Here is a 15,727-nt window from a genome sequence, read left to right as displayed (position 1 = left end):
TGTGCGCTGACTTGCCCAATAGGTTAGTTTCTCTTGAAAATGGCCGTCGTTTCAGAAATTTCGTTCCGTTCAGGAGGACATCGTCATCAGTTATCACAGTAGCTAGGCTAATGGGCCAAGACATAACACTCATAAGACTCATCAGCTGAGTGTTCATTAGTCTCTTACATTAAACCAAAATAAAATAAAAAAATATCATACGACAATATCAGTAGGTAAACTTTTATATCCAAGGGTATTTTTGTAAAACAGTCCGTATATTCCTCTTTCAATAGCCCCTTCCGTAGCAATTTCTAGGAAGGAATTTACAAAGCGTTTGTAGTCGTGTATTTAGCATCAATTAAAAGTATTCGTTAGCAGTACAATCGAGAAGGTTTGACAAGGACGTATCGAGTTTCATTATTTTTCCTTTTTATTTACGTTTTAGGGCAAATTTGTCTTTGCTTTATTCGTTATCGATTTAATGTTTAGCTTTTTCAAATCTTATATTATCATTGCACCAATGAATAATAATAGTTTGTATTTTTTTAATGTGTAAATCTGTACTCGATAAATATATGTACCGAGGTATTAGACAACACAATTAAATTATTAAAATCAGTTTCACTTTTACTAAAAACTATTTCCACACTGTATATATTATATTTTATTATATTATTAAAATAATTATTTAAATTAAACGACTAATATATCAATATTGTTGTATAATTCTCATACATTAATTTACTATTCTTGTATTCGGGTTTGAAGGGTGAATGAGCCAGTGTAACAGCAGGCACAAGAGACATAGCATATTAGCTCCCAAGGTTGGTGCCGCAATGGTATAATGTATGGCTGGTGGTGACCACTAACCATCATGCGGCCCATTTGTCGCCTATTATAACATAAAAATCTTACTAAGTAATGAGAAATTCGTTTCGCAAACAAACTATAGTTTTTACTAATTTGTCATGGATTAAGATAGTTATATATAGATAACTTTTCTTGTGAAAAATGTAGGTCATTTTAAGACCTACAATTTTCTAGAACATTATTTTGATGTATCGCATTAGGATTAGCCGGCGTTAGTTATTGTACGAAAACAGTTTTTTGGATAAAACATCGTCATATCCCAGCCATTTTATACGAAATAGTGACAAATTATATACACAAACCTTGGTACTTTATTGGACTTTGTTTTAGTGAAAACCTTATCAAAATCTGTTGAGTGGTTCACTAGAACAATATTGTTTTCTTCTATACCACTCTACAGATTTCTCATAAGGTTAGAGATACGGACATATGGTATAAAGTGATATTGTTTTATATTATATATATACAAATATGTGTTAACATATTTCCCGCATTTTCCCATACTCGCGGTAATACGCTTACATGACGCTTATATACTTTAAATGTATTCATTATTATAGTCTTTGTCGCATATTACGTTTTAGTATTTCACGATTGTTCTACCTATATACAAAAACATAACTCAAAATGTGTTCTTTTTGAACCACGGGCACAACACTACAGTCATAAATGTAATATATTACTTAATATGCAATAAATGTCCCTTAGCTTGCAAATAATACAGCATCAGTAACCTCTGACTCGCTTAAGATGTAATAATTTCGTTATCATCAAGACTGGCTGTCAGTAATAGAAATGTTGGGATTGTCGGACACGGTGCGCGATTTCTGCAACGCTTACAAAGCCGACAGACGTTATTAAACTGTCAAATTAATGATCTATGCATCTCCGACTATTCTAGTATTGTCGACATGTATTGCTATTAATTCAGTCATTAATTTAACAATACAATAATTTCAAATTACGAGCTATCTCTAAATCCCTATAAGTAATCATGTTTTTTTTTTAAATTAATATTTAAATTTTCAACGGCAAACGATCTTCGTGATAACTACGTGTAATAAAATATTCTGTCTGTCTGAATGAATGCGATAAACTCAAAAGACTATCGAACGAATTTTCATGCGGTTTTAAACAATAAGCGGATGGATTCATGATTAAGTTTTAGGTGTTAAATAATTGACAATTTGTTTAAATTGTATAATATATAAACATTCTATGTAGAATATTATAGCCCTGACGGATAGTTAGTTTTTAGTATGGAAACAGATTATGACCAGAGAGTAAACAAACTACTTTGTACCCTGGAAAATAAACGGAAACGAAGCCAGAAATAATATCCCCAAAGTAGTTTAAGATATTTCTGTTGCGTATTCAAAATGTTATATATAATATGATACATTCCAGTGGGCTTATAGTTTATAGAAATTAACATTAAATGTATGACTTGCATGTTGAAATGAAGTACAAGTTTTAGTTAATTTAAATTATGCTGTAATTATGTTATATAATTACATAGCTTCCTGTTGAAGTTCCTTTTTCTATTTTTATATATGTAAATTTATTGCTATTTAAACTATATTGTATTTTACATTCGTAAATGTCAATTAAATAAATAAATAATTATTTCATTGCTCGCTACTTTAAATTATGAGTCAATTGAAAAACTATTATTTATGATATAGGTAGGACGAATAAATGACCATCACCGCCCAGAGACAATGACTCTGTAAAAAATATTAACCATTCCTTATATCGCTAAAGTGCTACTAACTTAATTTTGACAAACCATTGAACTAAGATGTTATGTCCCTTACGCCTGTAGTTACACTGCGTCACTCACTGTTGTTTGGCGGTAGAATATCAGATGACTGGATGGTACCTACACAAAGCCCTACCACCAAATAATGACTAGATATTATTAATCAATATTAAAAAGCTTTCGTCTATATTATAAACTAAGATTGTTATTGAAATGCATGCGGCGTGTTTATTATTATTAACTTTTTAATTATTAATTTCATGTTATATAAAAACCGAGCGACAACAAAAAGCATGTATTGATAAATTCGAAATAGGTACCCACGAGTATTACCTAGTACGGGTACCAAAGGATAAATGAATATAATGTTGAAGTTGTACATTGTGAAAATAAACATTTTCCATACATATATTTTTTCATATTCAAGATTATATTCGTTAAAACATTAAAATAGGATAAAATAGGAAGTGGCGGGTACTAGTAACACCTCTTATTGCTTCCACAGATAGTTAAAGAGGTTGGTTAATTTTTCGCACAGAGAGAAAAAATAAAAAATGCGGAAAATGCTCCAAGCATTCTTGCCATTATTCTAAGCGATCATTATGCTTACAGAAGCTTTCCTTAATTTCAATTTGTAAATAAATTTATTTAAGATCTGAAAGAGACTACTATAGGAGACCAAATTACTAATATTCCTTTTTATATTCCCCCCCTTTTAAGCTTATCGCTTGTGTTAGAAGTGAGGACGACCATAGCTCAAGGGGTCAGGATCGATTCTGAGACTTTTCAAATCGCTAGGCGGCTTTTATAGCGCCATTGACGTTTAAATTTTTTATATATAATGATCGCTAAAAATATTTTAATCATTATGAGTAGAGATTAACAAATTATTTATTAAAGAATTCCTTCAGAAAAATTAATAGATTGCCTATATCATACTTCATATAATATTAAAGAGGTCCTCGCCTACTTTAGGCTTATATTACCTGGAAAACTATTTCTGTTAGCGCTTTACGTAGGATATTATAAATTTATGTTTATTTATGAATATGTATTAAGTGTTATATTATTTAATATTCAATTTTGATTTTTATTGCGTCTCCTAAGAATCTATTTTAGCTGAGATTGATCTAAATTATCTAAGCCATCTAGTATTTTTAAAAACTCCCTGTGTATATGTCTATTTTTGTTTTGAAAGCTATTTAAAAGTAGAATATACTATTTTTTCTACCGTAACTAATTTATGATCGCGTTCGAGTAATATTTGGTTTGTTACCGATTGTCAACTATTATCAGGTGACCTAAAATGACCTACGATGACCTTTTAGAGTGCAATATAAGACCGCGTTCAGGGTGATACTGTCCTCGTGATACTGTCGTACATCGACTATGTTCCGTACGCATTTATTAGTATTTATGCTATATGATTTAAATTTTTAAAAACCCTTATATAGCAATACTCTTATTATGAAAATTTAATGAATCTCCTTATATAGAATTTAAATTAATAATTTTAGTATATCAGTGGGTATTTAAGATACTTCTGGTGATTTAAAAAAACAGGTTAGGTACGTTTGTTAGTAAAGGGTAAAAACGGGACCCTATTACTAAGACTTCGCTGCCTGTCCGTCCGTCTCTCCGTCCGTCTGTCTGTCACCAGGCTGTATCTCAACAACATTTTCACAAGTTATTTATTTATATTGTCATAACAACAAATACTAAAAACAAAATAAAATAAATATTTAAAGAATCCCATCAAATCCCATTTTTATCCTATTTTTGCTCGATATCAATAAATATGTATACCTACTGTTATTTATCTAGTCAATGGTATAGAACCCTTCGTGCGCGAGTCCGACTCGCACTTGGCTGGATATTTTTTTTTTTATGCTTATGGTACTGTATTTTAATATGTATGGTTTGGTATATAAATTCTAATAAAATTTATTCTTAAAGTTTGTTTCTATATAACTGGTAAAGTAATTTGTAGTTCTATCGCAAATTTAATGTAGACTCATTGTAAGAAGCCCACAAAATAAATCGCACGTGATGTAATAAAATAAATTTGAGTTCCTGTTAGTCACGTATAAGATGTTTTTGCAATGAACTAACTTCATAAATCTATAAGTAATTGAAATCCCCCTAAAAGACTCGTTTGAAAATATCTTTAATGTATATATCCGTCAAACCCTCTGTTTTGTTATAATTTTAGTCGTTTATTGCGAAAGTTTACTTCGCTGACAATACTAAGTTGTCACTCAATACAAATCTTCAAGAGCTTATCATATTACGGAGACGGGAAAAAAATCAAATTATATTTAAATCAAGAGGATCTAAACTATATAAAGTATTACATTTAGTCATTTAAATCTTCATAGTTATAATTAGGAAATCAGATCACATCACAGGTATAAGCTTGCTTACGCCTGGTAGTAGGGCTTTATAAAGGTCCGTCAATGTTGACACCTACAATAAATTATTCCAGCGCCAAACATCCGCACTCTGTATGGCTGAGTTCTGGACGAAAGGTGAGTGATTACGTGATTACAACCACAATGTATGTAATATATTAAATCCAACGGCTTAGAGTGATGTATATCTCATAGTGCCAATACCACTTTCCATCAGATAGTCCATTTGCTCGTCTGGTTCCCTAAAATACTGACAATAAAGAGCTCCTATAACCTAAAACAAACGTTTTGGATTTTATATTTACGTAATACATATGTGTTAATAGCTTTATTAACTCATATCAGGCAAGTCAATTTATTTTGCTCGATGGTTTTAAATGAACTAGCGATCTATTAATAATATAAATGAATAATTTTGTTATATTCCATTTCAGGACGCTGGTCGTGGTTCGTCATTTACATCATATTTTTAAATTATTTCTCAAACAGAAGCAACTTCACTTAGATTGTATACTTGTTGGGTTGGCATTTTTTTCGTATAGTGCTAAAAGTATTTCAACAAATAAAGTGATCCACCCCGGAGTCACTCGGATGAAATTTACGATAAAAAAAATTGATATATATAATTTATAGGTACCCTATCGCACTCAGGCATAATGTAGCTTGCTACTATTAAAATTATGAAAATATTTTAAAATTGGATTTTACAACAAATGTTACCGAGATTATGCCCATAAAACATTACCGGCTTATAATATTATGTATAGATTCTTTGTAATGATATTCATTCAAATCATTCACACGGTCAGTGACGTATAATCATGCCTATATACAAACTAGCTGAACCTGCGGCTTAACTCGCCAATTTATAAAACTTTACCTAATACACACAAAGCGGTAATTCCCATATTACTTACTCGAAGAGTGAATTAAAGAAGTAGTCTGTATCCTTTCCCGAGTCCTTTGAGTCCCGCTCAAATCTGCTCTACGCCAAATTTCATCTAAATCGCTTCAGCGGTTTAGAGGCAACAGACAGAGTTTTATATAATTTTAGTATAGATATGTGAGTAATAGTAAGAGCAAGATTGCATAAAATTTAAAAGATATAAGGATCGCTTTAGAACCCTAATAACATGAGTGGACGCCGGCAGAAAGGTAAACATTCCATCAGTCCATTGTCCACAGTCCGTGTTTGTGCGCACGCCAGATACGTTCGCTTTCAATTATGAGTGCCGTTTGATCATCTCAGTCTCTTCGTAATGACAATGCAAATTAAATCAGCAAGATCATTCATCTATTAGATATCTCGAACGATATAGTTTTCAAAGATTAATTGTAATTTTAAAATTCGTTGCGTACTTTTCGAAAATTACCCAAATACTAAAAAAGACCATAAACTCCCTTTATAATTTACCAACATACAGGAAAGACTAAGGACGTCTTAATTCGTGAAATAATTACTAACTGTAATAAACAAAAGATTGTATGAGATTTTTGACCAGCTGGGGTTGCATATACTGGATGTTTCTTTATTTTAATTTTGGTTTTTATATAAATAGTCTTAATTATTATTTGTATAACTTTAAATTGTATTTAATATTATATTGCACATGTATATGTAAATAGAGTTAACATTCTTCGTATAAAACCCCAAAAAATCCGAGCTAAAACCAACAGAGCCGTTAAGATGCCGGAAGAAGCGCCGAAGTTAATTGATCGACTCCATTAAGATTGAGTGTCGGAAAGTTATCCCCAGATAATTAGAGGTCTATATTAGGATCACAACGTCACGGTAAAATATTATTCAATTATATAAATATTGATATCAAAACCAGAAAAATAGACAGAAAGCCGACGTTTTTATCGACGTTACCGCTTATTTTCTCAAGTTGTGTGGGTGGTATTAAAACGTTGAGCAAAAAGTATCTGCACCATTTTATAAAATGTAACACAATAATTTAATACCGTTTTATTTTATACTAGCGACCCGCCCCGGCTTCGCACGTGTGCAATGCTGATACTAAATATACTACAAAATATCTTTACAACGTTCACAGGTTTTTGTCATTAGACAATACAAATCGCTCTGCGCTATATGGTCATCACATAACATACATACATAAAAATCCTGTAAATTTCGCACTGCTGGGCTAAGTCCTCCTTCTTCGAGGTATGGAGCATATTCCACGCTGCTCCAATGCAGGTTGGTAGAATCCACATGTGGCAGAATTTCGTTGAAATTAAACACATGCAGGTTTCCCCACGATGTTTTCCTTCACCGCCGAGCACTAAATGAAGTGGTGCTTGCCTAAGTTTGAACCCGAAATCATCGGTTAACATGCACGCGTTCTAACCACTGGGCCATCTCGGCTATTTCATATCTCTCGCTTCCTGTTCATCACATACATATTTTTAAATAAGCGTCATGATGAAAAACACTAACACAGATTTTTCCAAACACTCCTTACCTATACGAAACCGCTAAGGATAGAGCTAGTATTCATAATAAAATAAAAAGTAATACAATTTTTTGTCTGAATAATTATTTTTAACGTAAAGCATATATCATGAATATTTTACATACTCCTAAATCCACCCTTAAGCCGCCCAGCAGTAGATGGCAACGTGACCGGGCCATTACATTGTTCTAAATAAATAAGATGTAAATAACATTACGGAACAGAACAAAGAGTATGGTAATTTGCATAATGCTGTCCACCTTCAACCTCCGGACTCGAAACTGGGCTGGAGCCAAACCGATTCAGCTTAGAGACATACTATATATACTTAAATTTTTCGTTTTAACGAAAAACTCGTGCTTAATAGATGCATAAGATGTTGATAATTTGGCAGATCTCGTATATTGCGAGATGCAAATGTGTACACTGTTCTAAGGAACAGTTAACTGGGATAAATCCAAGTTAACTTTAGAAACGAAATCAAAATATAGTTCAAGTAGATTCTTGTGAGCACTTTTGTATTGTAATTTCACAAGATGTTTAATACAAAGTTAAAACACGCACGGAACGTACGATCTACCAAAAAAATAGGACAATCAGTGGTCAATCTTTTTCAGCAATAACAAATAATAATAATCAAATACAATTAAATTACCAAGATTACAAGATTATGACGATTTCAAACAGGGCAAACACAACTGAATTTTCATTTTTACAAAAAAAGCTAGACGAGCGAACAAATAAATCCCGTAATCTTTAGTGGTCACCATATTTACACTAAGAAATATTATATACATCGCTATTGTGCCGCCTAACTTAGAATTGATTATTCCTGTAGGGCTCCCTTCAAAGACAACAATACTAAGTATTTCTATTTGGCGGTAGAATATCTGATGAGTGAGTGGTACCTACACAAAGCATACATACATACAAGCTCTACCTCCGAGAAAGATTTTTAAATAATTGACGATCCAATGAATTATGTATGACATATATAAAGTTTATCATAATCACAAAGCCATCGAATTTGCGAATGATTTGTTTTATCATAGAACTACCATATAGTAGTAAAGTTTGTATTGCTAAAGAAGTATACATATATGTGTTACGCCTTCATTATTTAAATTACTCAAACTTCACAACACTTAACTTTACACTATAACACTTTAATTATCAACGTTAGGATTTTAATTATAGTAAAAAAAAAACACTTAATATTTATTAGTTAACACTTCTTTGTTGTTTGTGTCCAGTCAAACGAATGGCTGCTTGTCCGACTCTAATTATACGCTTAATTTCTAGTCAAAATAAAAACCGTATTATCAATCAAAATAAATATTTAAATCTAAACGGAAAGAATCAATTGAAATACTAAAATATTTTAAAAATATAGTTTGTGATTTATTAAAGTATCGTATATTTCCGCAATGTATTTAAATCTAAATACCTAAAGTCGGTAACATATGTTTAAAATATGTGAAACGCAGTGAGTTCATTAAGAGATCACGTGCGAAAATTACACATCAAACAGTTGGGGTAAGTTAGATTGCACGCTTTTTTCTTTTTTGTTTTTTTGTTCGTTAAATAAATTTTCAGTTTTTTTCCTTTTAAGATCTAGTTTTACGTTCGACTAATTCATTATGGTACAAAACGTTATTAAATATGTATATATATTTGGGGTTATATATATTGTGAGTGAAACGCTTTAAAAAGTAATATTTCTTTAATAATTTCTGATTTTCAATTAACACGTACATACACTTACATTGCCATACATTCTCTAACAACTGTCCAGTATATCATCTTTGTAAAAAATAAATCATCTAATAAGGAGGTTTAACATTAAAATAATTAACTTAAATATCTTGTTATACCACATATATATATATATTTAGTCTATAATAAAAAGAGGCAGATATTTTTAACTTTCCCAGGTAAGCCTGTTATTCATTATCAATAAAATCAATTAAAGTATATAAAAAAGCCGCTTCTCGCCGTCTGTACGATTAGATGTTTTTATACTACGGATAACAGATTAACGGATTTAAATGCGTTTTTCATAAATAAATAGAATTATTCAAGAGGAAGACTTTAAGTATATTACATGCATATTATAGTAGAGAAATTCTGAGAATTTCAACTTTCCTAGCCGGGAAAAAATAAACATATTTTTATGTTTTACCTTCAATCTAAAAGTTGTATTTTGACCCTTATTGTACCCGTGAGAAGCCGGGGCGGATAGCTGGTACATAAATATAGCAAATTACAATAAAAAAAATATACGAAAATACACTAAAAAATCAACCTGTTTTTCTGTTATTTATGTAAATTAATTTCTATTCAATTAAAGACGGCGGGAACGTTTCACCTGTCAAATTTTAAATGGTAGGTAAGTGCTCCATAATAAGATTTTCTACGTTGATGTCATTCGGAACAGTCGTTGAATCTTTTACTTTTGTTTGCAGATATCTGCCCCTTTTCAACTTGAGTTAAACAAATTTCCCCAAACAGACTTTGTCGCGACTCAGGTCGAGGATTTGCGGAGATCTACGAGGTTTTCGTTTTACCGCTTGTTTGTTTTACTTTTCACAGTTATTAAATTCTCACAATGGATAAAAGTCTTTTCGCTGGTTAATCTGCTTATATATGAAAAATACATACGAGAATCGTGCCTGGATGTGATGTCAATGACCTCAATAACAAAACTAAAACACTGAATCAAATTGTAATACTCGTACAATCCGAATTGTAATTTATTATTAAATTTTATTTTTACAAATTACTCTTTTATTAAGTGATAGGATACGACATTTTATGTGTTAGTTGTATTGTTTAACAAAACAAAACTTGGAAGTTTTTCTTTTATTATTTTTCAGTAATTATTTTTGATTATTTACCCTACTTACCCTTATTACCTTTGTAAGTTTTCTCCATCTTGGGTGTGCTGGAATAAATATATTTAAGGTATAAGCATGCCTAAGATATATCTAATGATTGCGTTAGTTCAAACCTAACCCACTACTCTTAATCGTTTGTTAATGTTACTTAATTAGTTAATTAAGTAAAAAATATTATTTGATATCTGAATTTGTTATCAAGAGAAAGAAGAAAGAAACAAACAATTATAACGACAGTCTCAAGTTTCGTAAAAACTCGAAGATCTCACTTAAGTTGGTAATGCATTAATGGTGTTAGCTTAATTATTTATCTAAACAATAAGAAATTAACAATCTTATATAAAGCCTCTTTGTCATTTATAAACATAGCTAGCGACGCGCCCCGGCTTCGCACGGGTGCAATGCTGATACTAAAAATACTACTGATTGTCTTGCAACGTTTACAGTTTTTCAGTCATTAGACAATACAAGCCGCTATGTCCCTACGTTTTAAATCTGTAATATCTCCGAAAATATTTATTTAAAGTAAATGCTGTAAAAGGCTATATTGATCTATATTAAATTCATAATGTATTTGAGGTACTTCAATGGATAAGGATTAATGCTGTATTGCTCAAAATTGATTCGAAAATAAGCCATTATTTCTCGTAAAAAGTTAAGGATAAAAAATGGTTATTGTGGGTTATCCCTAAGAAATAGACATATAACACAATGGACCATTTTTGAAGACCTTTTTAGGGTGTACAATACTGTAGTACACTATTTTGATCTCGTAATCGTAAGATTCAGAGAGCGTTTGCAATGTAAGCGCAAAACATGTGTTTGTTTACGACATCACATTCGAAAACCTCTAAAATTATCAGTGTTTCTCTACTATACACGCAAAACGTATCATACATATAAACCATCTTCTTGAATCAATCTTTAAATTTCAAAAAAACCGCATCAAAATCCGTTGTGTAATACCAAAGATTCCTAAGCATACATAGGGACAGACAGCGGTAGACTTTGTTTTATACTGTGTAATGGTAATGATTTATAGTAGTAATATAAAATAACATTCGTGTTATTTTATGTTTATAATACGCCTTAAAATCTGTAATGGAATAGCTTCAGACCTTCGCCTCAAAAACGAGGTTTAACTCGAGTAATGAGACATTTACAGAAAATTATTTTACATTACACCGATATTTAAAAAGACATTGACGTTACATCAATTTTAAATGTATATCAAAATTCATACATTAAGGTTGTGTGTGGCAAATGTAGAAAACGTTATGCGTTCAACGAGGCGGTCCATCGTGTTATCGCATGATGTACTGCGGCGCCGATAGTGATAAGCCGGAGTCATCGCGTTACTTCGCATTAAAATCGCGTTAGTCGCAAACTGACCGTTACAAACGTTTCAGATTTACGCCTTAATTTCTGACTATGAAACCTGACCTGCGACTACGTGCAATTTAACTATGTGGAAGTATTTTAATAGCACACCTCCTAAAAAAATGTATGAGCATGAATCCCAATCAGTAAATGTCTTACTTAAGGGTAGAAAATTTATAAATTTATCTATTATATATATTAGAGGTTTCCGTGCGTGGTTTTTCTTCACCGCCTTCAGGTAAAGTCCGGCTTCTTCCAATGTACGTACAATATACGATTACAAATAAAATAAAAATACTACCATATGCATTTCTAAAAATAATAATTCTCTATAAAAGTTTAACAACAAACATTTAAAAGACATCGTTACTTTTGTATTCATAATATCAGTATAGATATAATCTGAATTCTGAGTCACAATTACCAGTTATTACTTATTAAAATATTGTTTATGTTTCTTTTATATTTGACAGCTGTGAAATAAATCGTTCGACACGAATCTAATACATGCGATCGTAATATAACCTCTAATATTCCTCAGCGTCAAAATAATACTCAAAACTGTTCCGTATGTATCAAAACTTTTATATTTATGCAGAAAATATTAAGTAACACGTGATGTCGGTCGCGTGACTAATGAGTTTCACTTGTATTCCTTATTGTTTTTCAGTTGTTGACCCCAAGTCCTATCGTCAAGCTAAGCGCATAACAGTTACCCAATTATTACCTGAAACGAGCTTCACTGGCTGATTGTTATTAATTAACGACTGTGTTTCTTCGAAAATTGTTTACGGACGCACGTCAACAGCGCAAGGTAAAGGTATGTAGGTATAGTATAGGTACATTTATATTATATATATATTTTGCTTTCTTAAATAGCGACCGCAAGATTATTCCTTCTTCAGGGGTTAAAGATTGATATGAAATCAGTACTTAAATAATAAAATAATCCAAAATACATTGGCTTTTCTAGTTTTCTGTAAATTTCTAAACCTAAACGCTTCGGTTTCCGATAACTCTGTTCGATCTGTAAGATCGTTATGAGTTTAGATATAAAAGAATGATGTCAGGAATCAAAATCCTCTACGATTTATAAAGCTCGTCCTACTTTTGAAAGGATCTACCAAAAAGAAAGGGCAAGTGAATTATGATTATGCAACTTATACATTACGTATACGTTATTCTTTATTCAATTCTGTACTTTTTATGTAGCTGATTATATATGTAAATACAAACCCACACACGTAAGAATAGAACGAGTGAGAATGATAGAAACAAAACAGTACAGACTCGGATTTCTTCTTTAGTGTAACCCATTGATTATTATTTATATGTCTAGATAAAGTGTCAAAGCTAAGAAAGTGTCGAAAAAAATAGTGACCAACAATTGGCTAACTAAGATACCCTAGTAAAGTAGTATGACGTTTAGCGATTGTCAAGCATAGTTGTCACGCACACTAAAATAATAATATTGCTTTAGTTTTTTTTTTTTTTTTATGTCATAAGGTGGCAAACGAGCAGGAGGCTCACCTGATGGAAAGTGACTACCACCGCCCATGGACATCTGCAACACCGGGGGGCTTGCAGGTGCGTTGCCGGCCTTTCAGGAAAGAGTACGCTCTTTTCTTGAAGAAATTGAGCCATAAAAGATCAACATATAATACAAAAAGGAAAGCCAAATAGTCATGACAGACATAAAAAAACAACCACCGACCCGCAAAAGCAACCGAACCAAGGTATATTCCATTTGATTAAGTCTCTGTTAAGTCAAATGAAAAATTGGCTGTCTAAAGATTTTAGCGTGTCTATATAATAATTACTATTGCTACTTTTCTTAGATGTTATGAATAAATACATAATCAGACCCAAACTATTTATTTTTTTAGTAAAATTAAACGTGTAGTTTGGCTCATTATCTACAGTATTAGGCGGTTCTTTGCATGCAAATGTCAATCGTAATATCTACGTATCTAATAGTTCCTAGTGTCTCTAATTTTACTGACTCAATTAATCATACATTGCATTGCTAAGCATTATTAAAGAATAACTTATATTACCAAGGGTCTTTTATGGTTCATTACTATTATTGGAACGCTGCAATGATGATTTATGTACACCATAATAACTCTTTAGATAAGCTTCGCAAATGTTGAAGAACCAATACTGTCACTGCTTCGTAGTATACACATTAAATATGAAATCAATTTTAAGATTTTGTTTTATTTGGATCTCATTTTTTATATTTTCGTGATATTATATTTAAATGCAATATAAATAATAGTCTGCCTTAAAAGTCGTAGATTGAGAAAACATCTTCATTAACAAGGAATGTGTCCTAGAAGGAGTATTATTTGTCTTCGTCAGATTATGGATTCCATATACGTAGTATTCCATATTCGTCAGATTATGGTAGCCAGTACCAATATCTATAGCTACTTATAATCAGGTCACACATTTACCAGTCCACGAACCTGAAGGAACGTGTACGAGATGAGTAACACCTACAAACTAAGTGCATGAAAATTTTATATTTCTTCCCCAGTTTTGAATCCGTTATCTTCGTTTAAAATAAACAGTTTCTTATCACTGGTTCATCTTAAAAAACAATATAGGTAGTTTCTTTAGTATCTTAAGCTTACTTCTCGAATATACCGAACGTAAATCGAATGTTAATTTCACATAAAAATCAATATATCATCGCAACAAATAGACAAATACACGAATCGTTACTCACAGTAAGTGCTTGTCACAATGTAATGTAGTAAAGGATTCGTCGCAGTAAGAATTTATCTCCAGGGAATCAACCGAGTTAGAATAACGCTGAGTGAAACGGCATTTCTACCTTTTGTGTGTTGGATTGTTTAAAGTTTTTCCGTGGTTCGGTCAGTAAGACCGTGTTCAACTCTTCATGATATAGCAAAAGTTATAGTCGGTTCCGTACAATGTTGCTTACGGCACTGAACTTGTTTTCATTTCGCTGCTTCTTTGAACAAGCTTGTTGAAACTGAGCGTAATGCCGACGTAACGACTGCAGCGCGAAAACACGGCAGTTCTTTTAGTCTATACTGTGTGTATGTATTGCATTGAAAACATAAGTATAATAGCGGTAAACTCATATAGGGCTTATTAAATTACTATTTAATAAGCCCTATATGAGTTTACCGGTAATTATGACGCTTAAAAAAATGTAAAACTCATCACTCAAATTAGTAATTGCTAACATAGAGGTTCACCTATTTGGTGTGCTTTAATATAAATTAATAAACAAAAAAAATGTACAAATTTTTAAATAAATAATTTAAAACGATAAATATGAAATGTGGTCCATTTTGGTATGGATGTTTCAACACAACCATCGCGTGAATGCATCGAATACCAGTAAACAAACATTAATTTATATAAATCGATCGTTTGATTTTGACTCAATCAACACCAAAACATTTTATTAAATACGCTTATAAAAGAACTTTTGAGTCGTCAGTATTAATAATCATAACTATAACTATCTAGGTGGGTCATTATCTTCTGTACCATAGATCAGTTATATTACTTTAGTCATTGTTACAGGCTCAGGCAAGGATCCCTTAGTTGCTAGCACATTGACATTCTAAGAAGGGGTTTATACTTGTTCCTATGTCAATGTGGAATTATGTCAGACAGCAAATTAGCTTAATTTTCTGTCTGCCTTCTTGCTATAAAAACCTTTTATTTGCTAACAGATATTATTGACACGTATAAGTATTAAGCAACCAGCAATCGTCCTGAGGCCCTGGTTGTGTACAGTTTAATGATAGATCTGAGTCTACTTGAATCTACCGATATTATCCAGAAGTCGGCATTGCGTGCAATTCGTTTCATTTATGTAATATATAGATAAATATGTTAGAGATAATGAATTTACAATAGTACGTATAGTAAGACCTCATTTATTAGAATCACAATAACACACAACGTGATTGACGTTTT

The sequence above is a fragment of the Vanessa atalanta genome, chromosome 7, assembly GCF_905147765.1.
Source record: "Vanessa atalanta chromosome 7, ilVanAtal1.2, whole genome shotgun sequence".
Classification (NCBI taxonomy): domain Eukaryota; kingdom Metazoa; phylum Arthropoda; class Insecta; order Lepidoptera; family Nymphalidae; genus Vanessa; species Vanessa atalanta.
This window is presented reverse-complemented; position numbering follows the sequence as displayed.